This window comes from Echinops telfairi, unplaced genomic scaffold (genome assembly GCF_000313985.2).
Source record: "Echinops telfairi isolate 266 unplaced genomic scaffold, ASM31398v2 ScPeMD7_7423;HRSCAF=8461, whole genome shotgun sequence".
In the NCBI taxonomy this organism is placed as follows: domain Eukaryota; kingdom Metazoa; phylum Chordata; class Mammalia; order Afrosoricida; family Tenrecidae; genus Echinops; species Echinops telfairi.
The window spans coordinates 1,261,235-1,271,912 of NW_022111323.1; the positions used below are offsets into that span (position 1 = coordinate 1,261,235).

General features: G+C 41.4%; 1 non-coding gene across 1 annotated transcript; it reads left to right on the forward strand.

Moving 5' to 3' along the window:
• The first annotated feature begins 791 nt into the window (after nt 1-791).
• LOC115872317 lies at nt 792-922 on the forward strand. Its single transcript, XR_004047797.1, has one exon. It is a non-coding gene; the product is annotated as a small nucleolar RNA SNORA69 (small nucleolar RNA).
• The last annotated feature ends 9,756 nt before the right edge of the window (nt 923-10,678 follow it).

Here is a 10,678-nt window from a genome sequence, read left to right on the forward strand (position 1 = left end):
TCTGTAGAAAGCTGAACATCCCTTGCAGATGGGTAGTGGGGAGAAGATGAGTCACTCAGGGTGCAATGTAGCATTGAGGAAACACACAACTTTCCTCTAGTTCTTAAGTGCTCCCCCCCACACTATCATGATGCCAATTCTACCTTACAAACCTGGTTAGACTAAAGGATGCACAGTGGTGCAGATAGGAACTGGAAAGACAGGGACTCCAGGACAGATGAACCCTTCAGGACCATAGGTGAGAGTGGTGATACTGGGAGGGAGGAGGGAAGGGGGGGTAGAAAGGGGGAACCGATTACAAGGATCTACATATAACCTCCTCCCTGGGGAATGGACAACAGAAAAGTGGGTGAAGGGAGACGTCGGGCAGTATAAGATATGATAAAATAATAATTTATGAATTAACAAGTGTTTGTGAGGGAGGGGGGAGCGGGGAGGGAGGGGGGAGAGAAAAATGAGGGACTCTTTCCAAGAGCCCAAGCGGAAAGCAAGTGTTTTGAGAATGATGAGGGCAACAAATGTATAAGTGTGCTTTACACAATTGATGTATGTGTGGATTGTGATATGAGTTGTATGAGCCACAATACAATAATTAAAAAAGACACTTATGTACATAAAATATTTCACCAAAAGCATGATGAAATATTTTTCCCACTGATTGGGAAAATATCTATAACAATGGCACAATGAACAAGGGACTAATTCCGTAATGCCTCATTGAGAAAAAAATAATAATCCAATCAAAAGATGGGCAAAGGACATGGACAGAAAATTCACAAAGGATGACACTCAGAGCAGGCTGCAATTACAGTACTTCAGTTTGTGGAAGTACTGCCATTATCCTCCTGAGAGAAAAAGCCATGTTGGCCGGCTCTGGTTTTGCCTCTTTAGGTGAGATCATGACCGGTTAGCATGTACAATTATGACTTGACAGTAGCTCCTGGCCAGCTATTGCTCTGGGGGTGGGGGTGTTGAGCTATATGAAAATTGGGTATGAACTTGGGGAGCTTCCATTTTGCTGTCCTCTAAAAAGGAAAGAGGGGGTTAGAATCAAGTCCCTGTGTCTGAATGAATCCAAGTTGTTAGCGGGTAATAGAGTTGGGACTGACTTTGTAACGAGCTATTAAAAAAAAAGGATGACACTCAAATGGCTAACAAACACTTGAGGATATGCTTGTGATCACTAGCCATCTAGGGGATACAAATCAAAATAATGATAAGATATTATGCCCATAAGAATAGCCCAGTTAGAAAAAATGCTGGAGAAGGTACAGAGATTGGAATTATTATCCACTGTTGGTGGGCTTGTAACTATGTACAATCATTGTGGAATAATAAAATAGAAAACAATAGAATAGAAAAACTATACAACTCAGCAATACCTCTTCTTGTCATATACGCCCAAAGAAATCAGAGGCAGAACACGACCAGATGTGTAATCACCCAAGCTGATTGCAGCAAGTTCCCAATTGCAAGAAGGTGGAAAATGACAAAATGCCCATCAGTAGAAGAATGAATAAAGAAGTCCTAGTACAATGGAATAATACAAATCCCTAAAAAAAACAGCAAAGAAATCATGAAACATTTCATGACATGGATGGACCCGGAAACCACTATGTTGCGTGAAGTTAGTCAATCACAAAATGACAAATATTGTATGAGCGCACTACTATAAAGATAAACACCAAGAATCAGGCAGGTGTCTATTCTCAGGTCATGTAATCTTCTAACCAAGTCTAGCAAGCAATGAGGTAGTGAAACTGCCTAGTGAACATGAACCCTTTTATATGTATATCTTAAAATAACTTATACACAGGAGACTTCCTCTTAGCTGGGATCATTTTTTTAAGATGGAGGAAAGGGAAAAGACCATTTCATTGTTGCCATAAAACATTTTGCGAAGGTTGCCCCAAATTAGCAGACACTTTTACAAGTGTGATAAGTGAACCTTACTGGAAATTCAAGTCAAGATTGGGGGTGGGGTGGGGTGGGGTGTGGGTCATGGGATCCATACCTGTTTCAGAGAAAGTGATTACAATTCTGTTCATAGGTAAACCAGATGGAGAAACCGGCTACAGGGAAAAATGTTTTCACAGAACCGCAGGGGAGAAAACACCCAGAACTAGTTTTCTAATTGTACACGTTTGACTTTCTATCCAGCCCTTTGTGATTCAAACCATGTGCTATAGACTACTGGGACTTTACACTCTTGTCTAGGCACGTAAAAAAGTTCATAGGGCACATCCAAAGGATTCTATGTGGAAACCTCATTAAGCAAGCTGGGCTTTACCATAAACTCACCTGTGACAGATTTAAGGAACTGATATATTTCTTTGGACTTAAGGCTGAGTAGAAGCACATGGCCACTATTCCAAGGTAATGGAATTTGTTGTCATTGAACTTTGGTTTGACTCTCCTGCTTTGAGAGTGCTTAATGAATAGTGGCTTGGGACAACCATATATTTACTATTTTGATGCTCTCTTTGCTTTTTTTTAAATTACATGTATTAGTCTGGAAGGAATGCCTTTGCAAATGAGTGCTATGATCCAAATCGGTGGTGAGGAGGGTGTAGGAGGCCTGGTAGGGCATAATCAAGGGTAATGTAACCCAGAGAAATTACTGTAACCCAAATGAAGGCTGATCATGGTACTGGGACAAGAGGAAAGTTAAAGGAATCAGAGGAAAAAGCTAGGAGGCAAAGGGCATTTACAGAGGTCTCAATAAAGGCATGTACATATGTAAATATATTTAGATATGAGGATGGGGAAATAGATTTTTGTGCATATATTTATATGGTTACTATTAAGGTAGCAGATGGACTTTGGGCCTCCACTCAAGTACTCTCTCAATGCAAGAACACTTTGTTCTATTAAACTGGCATTACATGATGCTCACCTTGCTGACACGATCACTATAGACAAAGCGGGTGCATAAGCAAATGTGGTGAAGAAAGCTGATGGAGCCCAGCTATCAAAAGATATAGTGTCTATGGTCTTAAAGGCTCGAAGGTAAACAAGCAGCCATATAGATCAGAAGCAACAAAGCCCACATGGAAGAAGCACACCAGCCTTCGTGATCATGAGGTGCTGAAGGGATCAGTTATCAGGCATCAAAGAACAAAAAAATCATATCATTGTGAATGAGGGGGAGTGCGGAGTGGGGACCCAAAGCCCATCTGTAGGAAACTGGACATCCCCTTACGGAAGGGTCCGGTGGGGAGGAGACGAGCCAGCCAGGGTACAGTATAGCAACCATGAAACATACAACTTTCCTCTAGATCCTAAATGCTTCCTCCCCGCCCCCTCCCCCCACTATCATGATGCCAATTCTACCTTACAAATCTGGCTGGATGAGAGTATGTACACTGGTACAGATAGGAACTGGAAACACAGGGAATCTAGGACAGATGATCCCTTCAGGAACAGTGGTGAAAGTGGCGATACCTGGAGGATGGAGGGAGGGTGGGGTAGAGAGGGGGAACTGGTTACAGGGATCTACATATAACCTCCTCCCTCAGGAACCGACAACAGAAAAGTGGATGAAGGGAGACGTCAGACAGCGTAAGATATAACAAAATAATAATTTATAAATTATCCAGGGTTCACGAGGGAGGGAGGAGTAGGGAGGAAGGGGAAAAATGAGGAGCTGATGCTAGGGGCTTACGTGGAGAGCGGGTATTTTCAGAATAACGAGGGTAACGAATGCACAAATGTGCTTTATACAATTTATGTATATACAGATTGTGATAAGCGTTGTATGAGCCCCCAATAAAATGATTTAAAAAATTAAGTTTTTACATAAATCCAACCCTCATTGTTAGTGCAAATAGTTCTCTTCACTTAAACTTTTAATCTGTAGACATCAACAATTCATGTATTGTAGTCTGAAAAGTCGGTTTGTACATGCATAGTTTCCTTATATGAACAGTCCTTTAAGTTTTGTATCATTGGCTAAATTAATGATACTATCAAAAGAATTACCTTATGACCCAGGGGGATGATTTATAATGTTCTCTATAATAAAATGATAACAATATCTCTAAAGTGAACCAGAGACATATACAAACTATAGATACAAATGAATTTAGGGATTGCACCTAATCGAAGAACAACTAATTCTTATGACATGGTCCTACAAAATACTTGCCCTCATGAAGAGATCACTGAAGATTTGAGTGCAATAGCAAAGTGTGGTGAAGAAAACAGATGGTGTCTGACTAACAGATAGAATAACATTTGAGATCTTAAAGGCTTGTCTCCAAACAATCAGCCATCTAAATGAGGCATCAACTAAGTTCACACAGAAGAACACCAGCCTATGTGATCAAAGGACTGCAAATAATAAAATTCAAATCCGAAAGTGAGAATAGTAGCAGAATTTAAGTTCAGAACACTCAGTTTGCAGAAGACTTTGGTTGACATTGGAAGCCCACAATCAATTTGCAGCGTCCCTACACAGATTAAGCATTCATTGAGACATCTATGTAGTCCAGGAATGTGAACAGCCTCAGACAGAGAGCATCGTCAACGATGAAGGGTTTAGTTAGGTTAAAATTTAACAGTTTACCAACTGATATCACTTTTGACTCATTTTTAAATTGTTTAAATATTTTTAAAAATGAAGGGAAATTCACAGGAACCCTGGTGACTCAGTGGGTAACCTGTTGGGCAAGATGAGCAGTTCAAAACCACCAGTCGTTTCACTGAGGAAAGATGAGGTTTTCTACTCCTGTACGTTATCTACTCTTGGGAGAGGATGGAGGAAGCACTAGAAATGATTGTGATAATGCATACACAACTCTTTTAAAAAGTGATTTAAACATGAAAGTGAATGATATGTGAATATTATATCAAGAAAACTATGGGCGGGGGGAAGGGGAGGAAAAGAAACCACACTTGACCAATGATTACCATGGATATAGGAGAAAGAGTTGTTGCTTAGCAGACAATGAGTATATGTTAATGTGGAGGAATAATTTGGAAAGGATATCAATAATGGTTTTATAACGTGAAGAGTATAATCATTGGCACTGAACTATACATGTAGAGGTTGTGAATTGGAGAGCGTTTTATTGTGTATATTTTTGCCCTAATTAGAAAAAAACTAACTACATGAATAACAATGAGTACAAGAAAGCAGAAAACGTTCTAGAATTGAATATGGTGATAGTTGTACAACTCTTCTGGGTATGATTGAAATGAATTGTAGGACATGTGGATGAAGTGCTAGTAAACCTGTTAAAAATGTCAAGATAAATAAAAAAAAAAGTCTTGATGAGAAATACAACTTTCTTCTAGTTCCTAAATGTTTCCTCCCTGCTCCCACTACCATGACTCGAATTCGACCTTGCAAGTCTGGCTAGACCAGAGGATGTACACTGGTACAGATAGGAACTGAAAATACAGGGAATCCAGGGCGGATGAGCCCTACAGGACCAGTGGTGTGAGTGGCGATACAGGGAGGGTAAAGGGAGAGTGGGTAGGAAAGAGGGAACCGATTACAAGGAACTATATGTGACCTCCTCCCTGGGGGACAGACAACCGAAAAGTGGGTGAAGGGAGACGTCGGACAGGGCAAGATATGACAAAATACCAATTTGTAAACTATCAAGGGCTCATGAAGGAGGGGGGAGCGGGGAGGGAGGGGAAAATGAGGACCTAATGTTGGGGGTTTAAGTGGAGAGAAGATGTTTTGAGAATGATGTACAAATGCGCTTTACACAATTGATGTGTGTATGGATTGCGATAACAGTTGTATGAGCCCCTAATAAAATGTTTAAAAAAATTAAAAAAAAGAGTCTTGTAAACTCACAGGGCCAGTTCTTCCCTGACCTATGGGATCATGATGAATTAGAATTGACTAGATGGCAGTGACTTTTTACCCATTTTAAGTTGTTTCACTTTTTAATATTTTATTTCTTTTTGATTGAGATTTTTCTTGGTTTTGCTAGTATTGTTTGTGTTTTGTATGATTTTCTCTACATGAAATACAGTATAGGTAAATCTATAGAGACAGTAACTGGATTGGTAATTTCATATGGGCATGGCAGGGAGAGTTGTAGAGCAATGGGCAGCTAACAACAATAAGAGTAAAAAGAAAATATTTTGAAGTTGTGGAGATGACTGCACAACTCTTTTTAATATGACTGGACTATAAATTTTATGATATGTGAATTATATGACAATAAAATATTTTTTCAAGTATGCAGCTTAAAAATAACAAGAAAGTTCTAAGGACTCAAATCCTAGGTAAGGCTGAAAAGAGTCAGGGCTTTTGGAAGAATGTGAGCTTATGTTATATCTTGGAGGTTTAAAACAGTGTATAAGGGAGCAGTACTCCAAGAGAGAGGGAAGAAATATATGAATAAAGGCCTAAAATATGACTGTGAGTGTTATAAATAAAATAATTTATGTCTATAAGCAATGACAAACTGGGAGGTCAGGAGTTAGAGAATTTATCCTGATCACATAAGACCTTGAATGCCAAGATAAGGAATTTATACTTTCATTTCTAGATCTTGCAAAGGCACCAAAAGCCATAAAAAAGTTTTGAGTGGACAATTGGTGATGACGGCACAGTTGCCAGAGCCTTTGAACTGCTCTGAACTTTTTCAGGACAACAAAGAGAATTAGGAGCTTGTTTCTAATACAAACACACCCCACTTAATGCCCACTGCAATATTATATTGTTTAACATTAGATGGTCTCTTCCACTATAGCAGATAGTACTCTCAGATGGCCTAATTTCCACCATGAGTTCCTGCATCCAAAGAAGAAGCCTTGTCTATCTCCTTTTTCCTGGACCTCAAGACTAATCTCCAGCCTTAGCCAGTTAGAATTATTGTGTCATTTGAGATCAAACTAAGGGATGTAAGTACCTCTAAGTGGCCAAAAACGTAAGCAGTACTAAAAGGAAAGCTATCATAGTTCTGATGAGACTGGGTAAAAACAGTAGCCATATTTTTTTCCAAAGCCATTTTATTGGGAGCTAATACAAATATCATATCATCCCATGGTTCAATTATCAAGCAGTATTATACAATCGGTACTACAATCAGTTTCAAAACATTTTCTTCCTTCTTGAACTTCTTGATATCAGCTCCCCTTTACCCTACCCCAACAGTAACCATATTTAATTATTTCCTTCTAATAACCTTCCAAGAACTCGTTATGGCCCAGGGGTAGAGGCCATGCATTACACTTCATTTTAGGCACTCTGTAATGTGACTCTAGCCTATCTTTTTAAAAAAAATCATTTTATTTGGAGCTCATACAGCTCTTAACACAATCATCTATCCATTGTGTCAAGCACATTTGTACATTTGTTGCCATCATCGCTCTCAAAACATTTTCTTTCTACTTGAGCCCTTGGTATCAGCTCCTCATTTTTTCCTCTCCCTCCCCCACCATCCCTCCCTCACTAACCCTTCATAATTTATACATTATTATTATTTTTTCAGGTTTTACACTGTCCGATGTTTCCCTTCACCCACTCTCTGTTGTCTGTCCCCCTGGGAGGGTCTTATATGTAAATCATTATGATTGGTTCCCCCTTTCTTCCCCTCCTTCCCCTTCCCATCCTGGTATTGCTACTCTCCTTATTGGTCCTGAGGGGTTTATCTGTCCTGGATTCCCTGTGTTTCCAGCTCTTATCTGTACCATTAGAAAAATAGACCTTACACTTTTTGCCTAATGCTTTCTCACATGCTGCAATGCCTTCCCAGAATCCGTGTTGTATGCTATCACTCATGCTGTATGCTAGGGAGATAATCTGAAGGCAACACTTCAGTTTAACATATACTTATTGAGCACTTACTGTGTACCAGGAACTGGTGATACAAAGATGAAAGAGGCCTGGCCTCTCCAATGCAGGAGCGCCTGCATCAATAAGAGAGGTAAGATGCAGAAACACTGACCTCTTTCACAAGACAGAGACTCATGGCAGCTTGCTATGTTTTCTTTGTTGTGGTTTAATGCATATATTCCTGAAAAGTTATAAGTCCCTATGACAGGTAGATAGATTAGGGACAAATGGGGTTGTCTCCACCAAATGCCTGACCTAAACAAAAAGCAGCTGGCCCTGCCAGAATAAAGGGGTTGGAAAGGAATCAGACATACTAATTAGACACCTATGGGAAAATCCAGAACAGACCATGTGCGTACTAAGACCACCTAGGCGTAGTTGCATTTAAACCTGGCCACAACCTAGGCACATGACATTACACAGGTGTGCTTAAATTAAGCCATTAAGATAGGCCAATACCCTCAACTATTCCTCCCCAGCCAGTGGGGATAGGAGGGGATACATACCAGACAGAAGGCAAGCCACTCTCTCTTTTTGGGGTGCTCTCTTGCAATTTGGAGGGTGAGGGCGCACACGCATTCCTGCACCCTCTCAGGGTTGTAACTCTCTTTCATGCTCTCAGGCCACTGTCTCTCAGGCTGCTCACTCTCTCAGGCCACACCCTCTCTCCCTTGCCTCCTCACTCTAGATTTGAATTCCTGCCCCAGTGCTCCTTCCATGTGATTTTCCGCACTTCCATGAAGTGGCTGCAGTGGCCATTTTCAGTGGCGAACTTTCATACGGCCTCCACCATGCACTCTTGCGCACTTTCCAGGGATAGTGTGTATTTTCTGAGATTGTAATACCTGAAGATTTCCTTCCCTCATAAAAGTTACACAAGTGCTTTTTTGAATTCTTTCAGAGTCAAGAATCAAGAACCTAGGTAAACCACCCCAGGGACCTAACACCTAGAGGACAGTACTAAGAGATACCCATCTCTGTACCAGGCTAAGACTTTGGATCTGCTTGGAATGTCAGACATTTGGTACTTCTCCTTAACAGACACTAGAGGGCAATAGTGTCTGTTAAGGAGAGGATATTTGGAAGTGGCTTTGTCCATAACCCCTGGACCAGACTAGGCCAGTCTCTTCTGCCTAGGCTCTGGCCTACCTGCCAAGTTTGCCACACAGGTTCTTTGGTGATCTTTGGTGATATGCTAGGTGGGGAATATATTCAAGTTCTATGTCTCTCCGTCTCACCCCGACCCCTCCACTCCCACCAAGCTCACAAGACCAGTGTCCTCTGTCAGAATATGTCAAAGAGGATAGGGACCAATGTGTTTCTCCTTACCATCCCTAAAAAATCCGATTCCCTGGGTTTCAAAATCACCTCTGCAATATTCATTTTTTGAAATCTAAGACATCTTCAGATAACTATTTCAATGTTCCTTTCTTTTACCTAATGATTAGAACCCAGGTTCTATCCTTAGCCCTATTTAGTCCCCATGGAAAATTCTGATTTGATTATGTCTTCTTTTCTAGGGCATGTCTATGAAATGGCCATGAAAAATGGCCAATTTCTTTTCTATTTTTATCACCCTTTCTTAACTCTCAGTTCTGGTAAACACTGGTAGAAAACATGGAAGAAGACAAAACTGGAGTAAACCCAAAGATGTTTTTAAGGCTAGGGCCGAGCTTTCTCCCCTCTCTAAGGTACCTCTCTGAGCTGTGTCCTGACACATCGAACACAGGATGATTCAGGTCTACCACCCCTCTGTTTCCTAAGTTCCCCAAGCTCCCAAAACCTGAGCCAGAGGGATCCATTGTCAAGAATTGGGGCAGAGAGATGAGAAATTTGAGCCCTGGTCTTAAGTTGCTTCTCATGAGTGGCAAGATCTCAGACACAGGCTGCATACCAGAGAAATCAGCAACTCTGTAGAAATCATAAGGGTGTTCATCTTCAAGAGTAACTACTCCAGCTGTCTCAGGGAAATGACTACTCGAATGAACCCTATCTGGACTAGAAGTACCAGATCATCATTGAGATCAACAGTCACCAGGCCTGTTTGTTACACCAAGTGTCTTTAGATTATGAGTTTCTGGCCACCAATGCCAATGATAGTGGGCGTGAGTTAACCTGCTATTACTCAAATATTGTAAGTTTAACATAATTTGCATTTTTTCTGTTGAGATTTAGTTTGTTAAAAGGGAGCGGGGTGGCAGGTGGGGGTGGGTAGGGGGTAGGGGGAGAGGAAGTCAAGATGGCATCTAGGTAGAATAGCCCACCTGGTGCTCCTGTGGTTAGATTGGAAAATTAAGAGGTAAGGAGGCCAATATTTGGAGGCTGGGTGCTAGAAATAGAATTCCAGTGTACTAGGGTCTGTGGACCAGACTTCCCCTTGTGATTTTCACCTACAGAGCAATTCCAGAAGCGCTATGTCCACTGTGTCTGTCCATGGGCTCTCCTAATCTCTTGCCAGGTCCAGTGGGATGGCATTTGCCACCTCTTCATGCACCCAAGATCTGAGACACTCAGCATGCAATAATTTCCCCAGACTTCTGTCTAATGGTGGTCATAATCCCAGGCTCTTGAAGAACCTCTGAAAACTACCCATAAGACCACACACCAGAGCTCCCCTCTCTGCTACCCTTTCCACTCATGCATTCCTGGGCTTTGCATCGCCCTTCCCTGCCCAGGAACAGAGTGACTACATCGGTTACACATTTCCCCCTCTCCCCAGCTCCACACAGGCACGTGCGCATGCATTTGGCCTGCCAGTGAGGGTAATGATAGATAATTAGACACAAATTTGCTGCAATCAGAGAGCCCCTAGGATATTTCCCCGTGCCAGAATGCACATCCCTGGAGCACAGCCTATAAAGCCGTGCAGGAGAG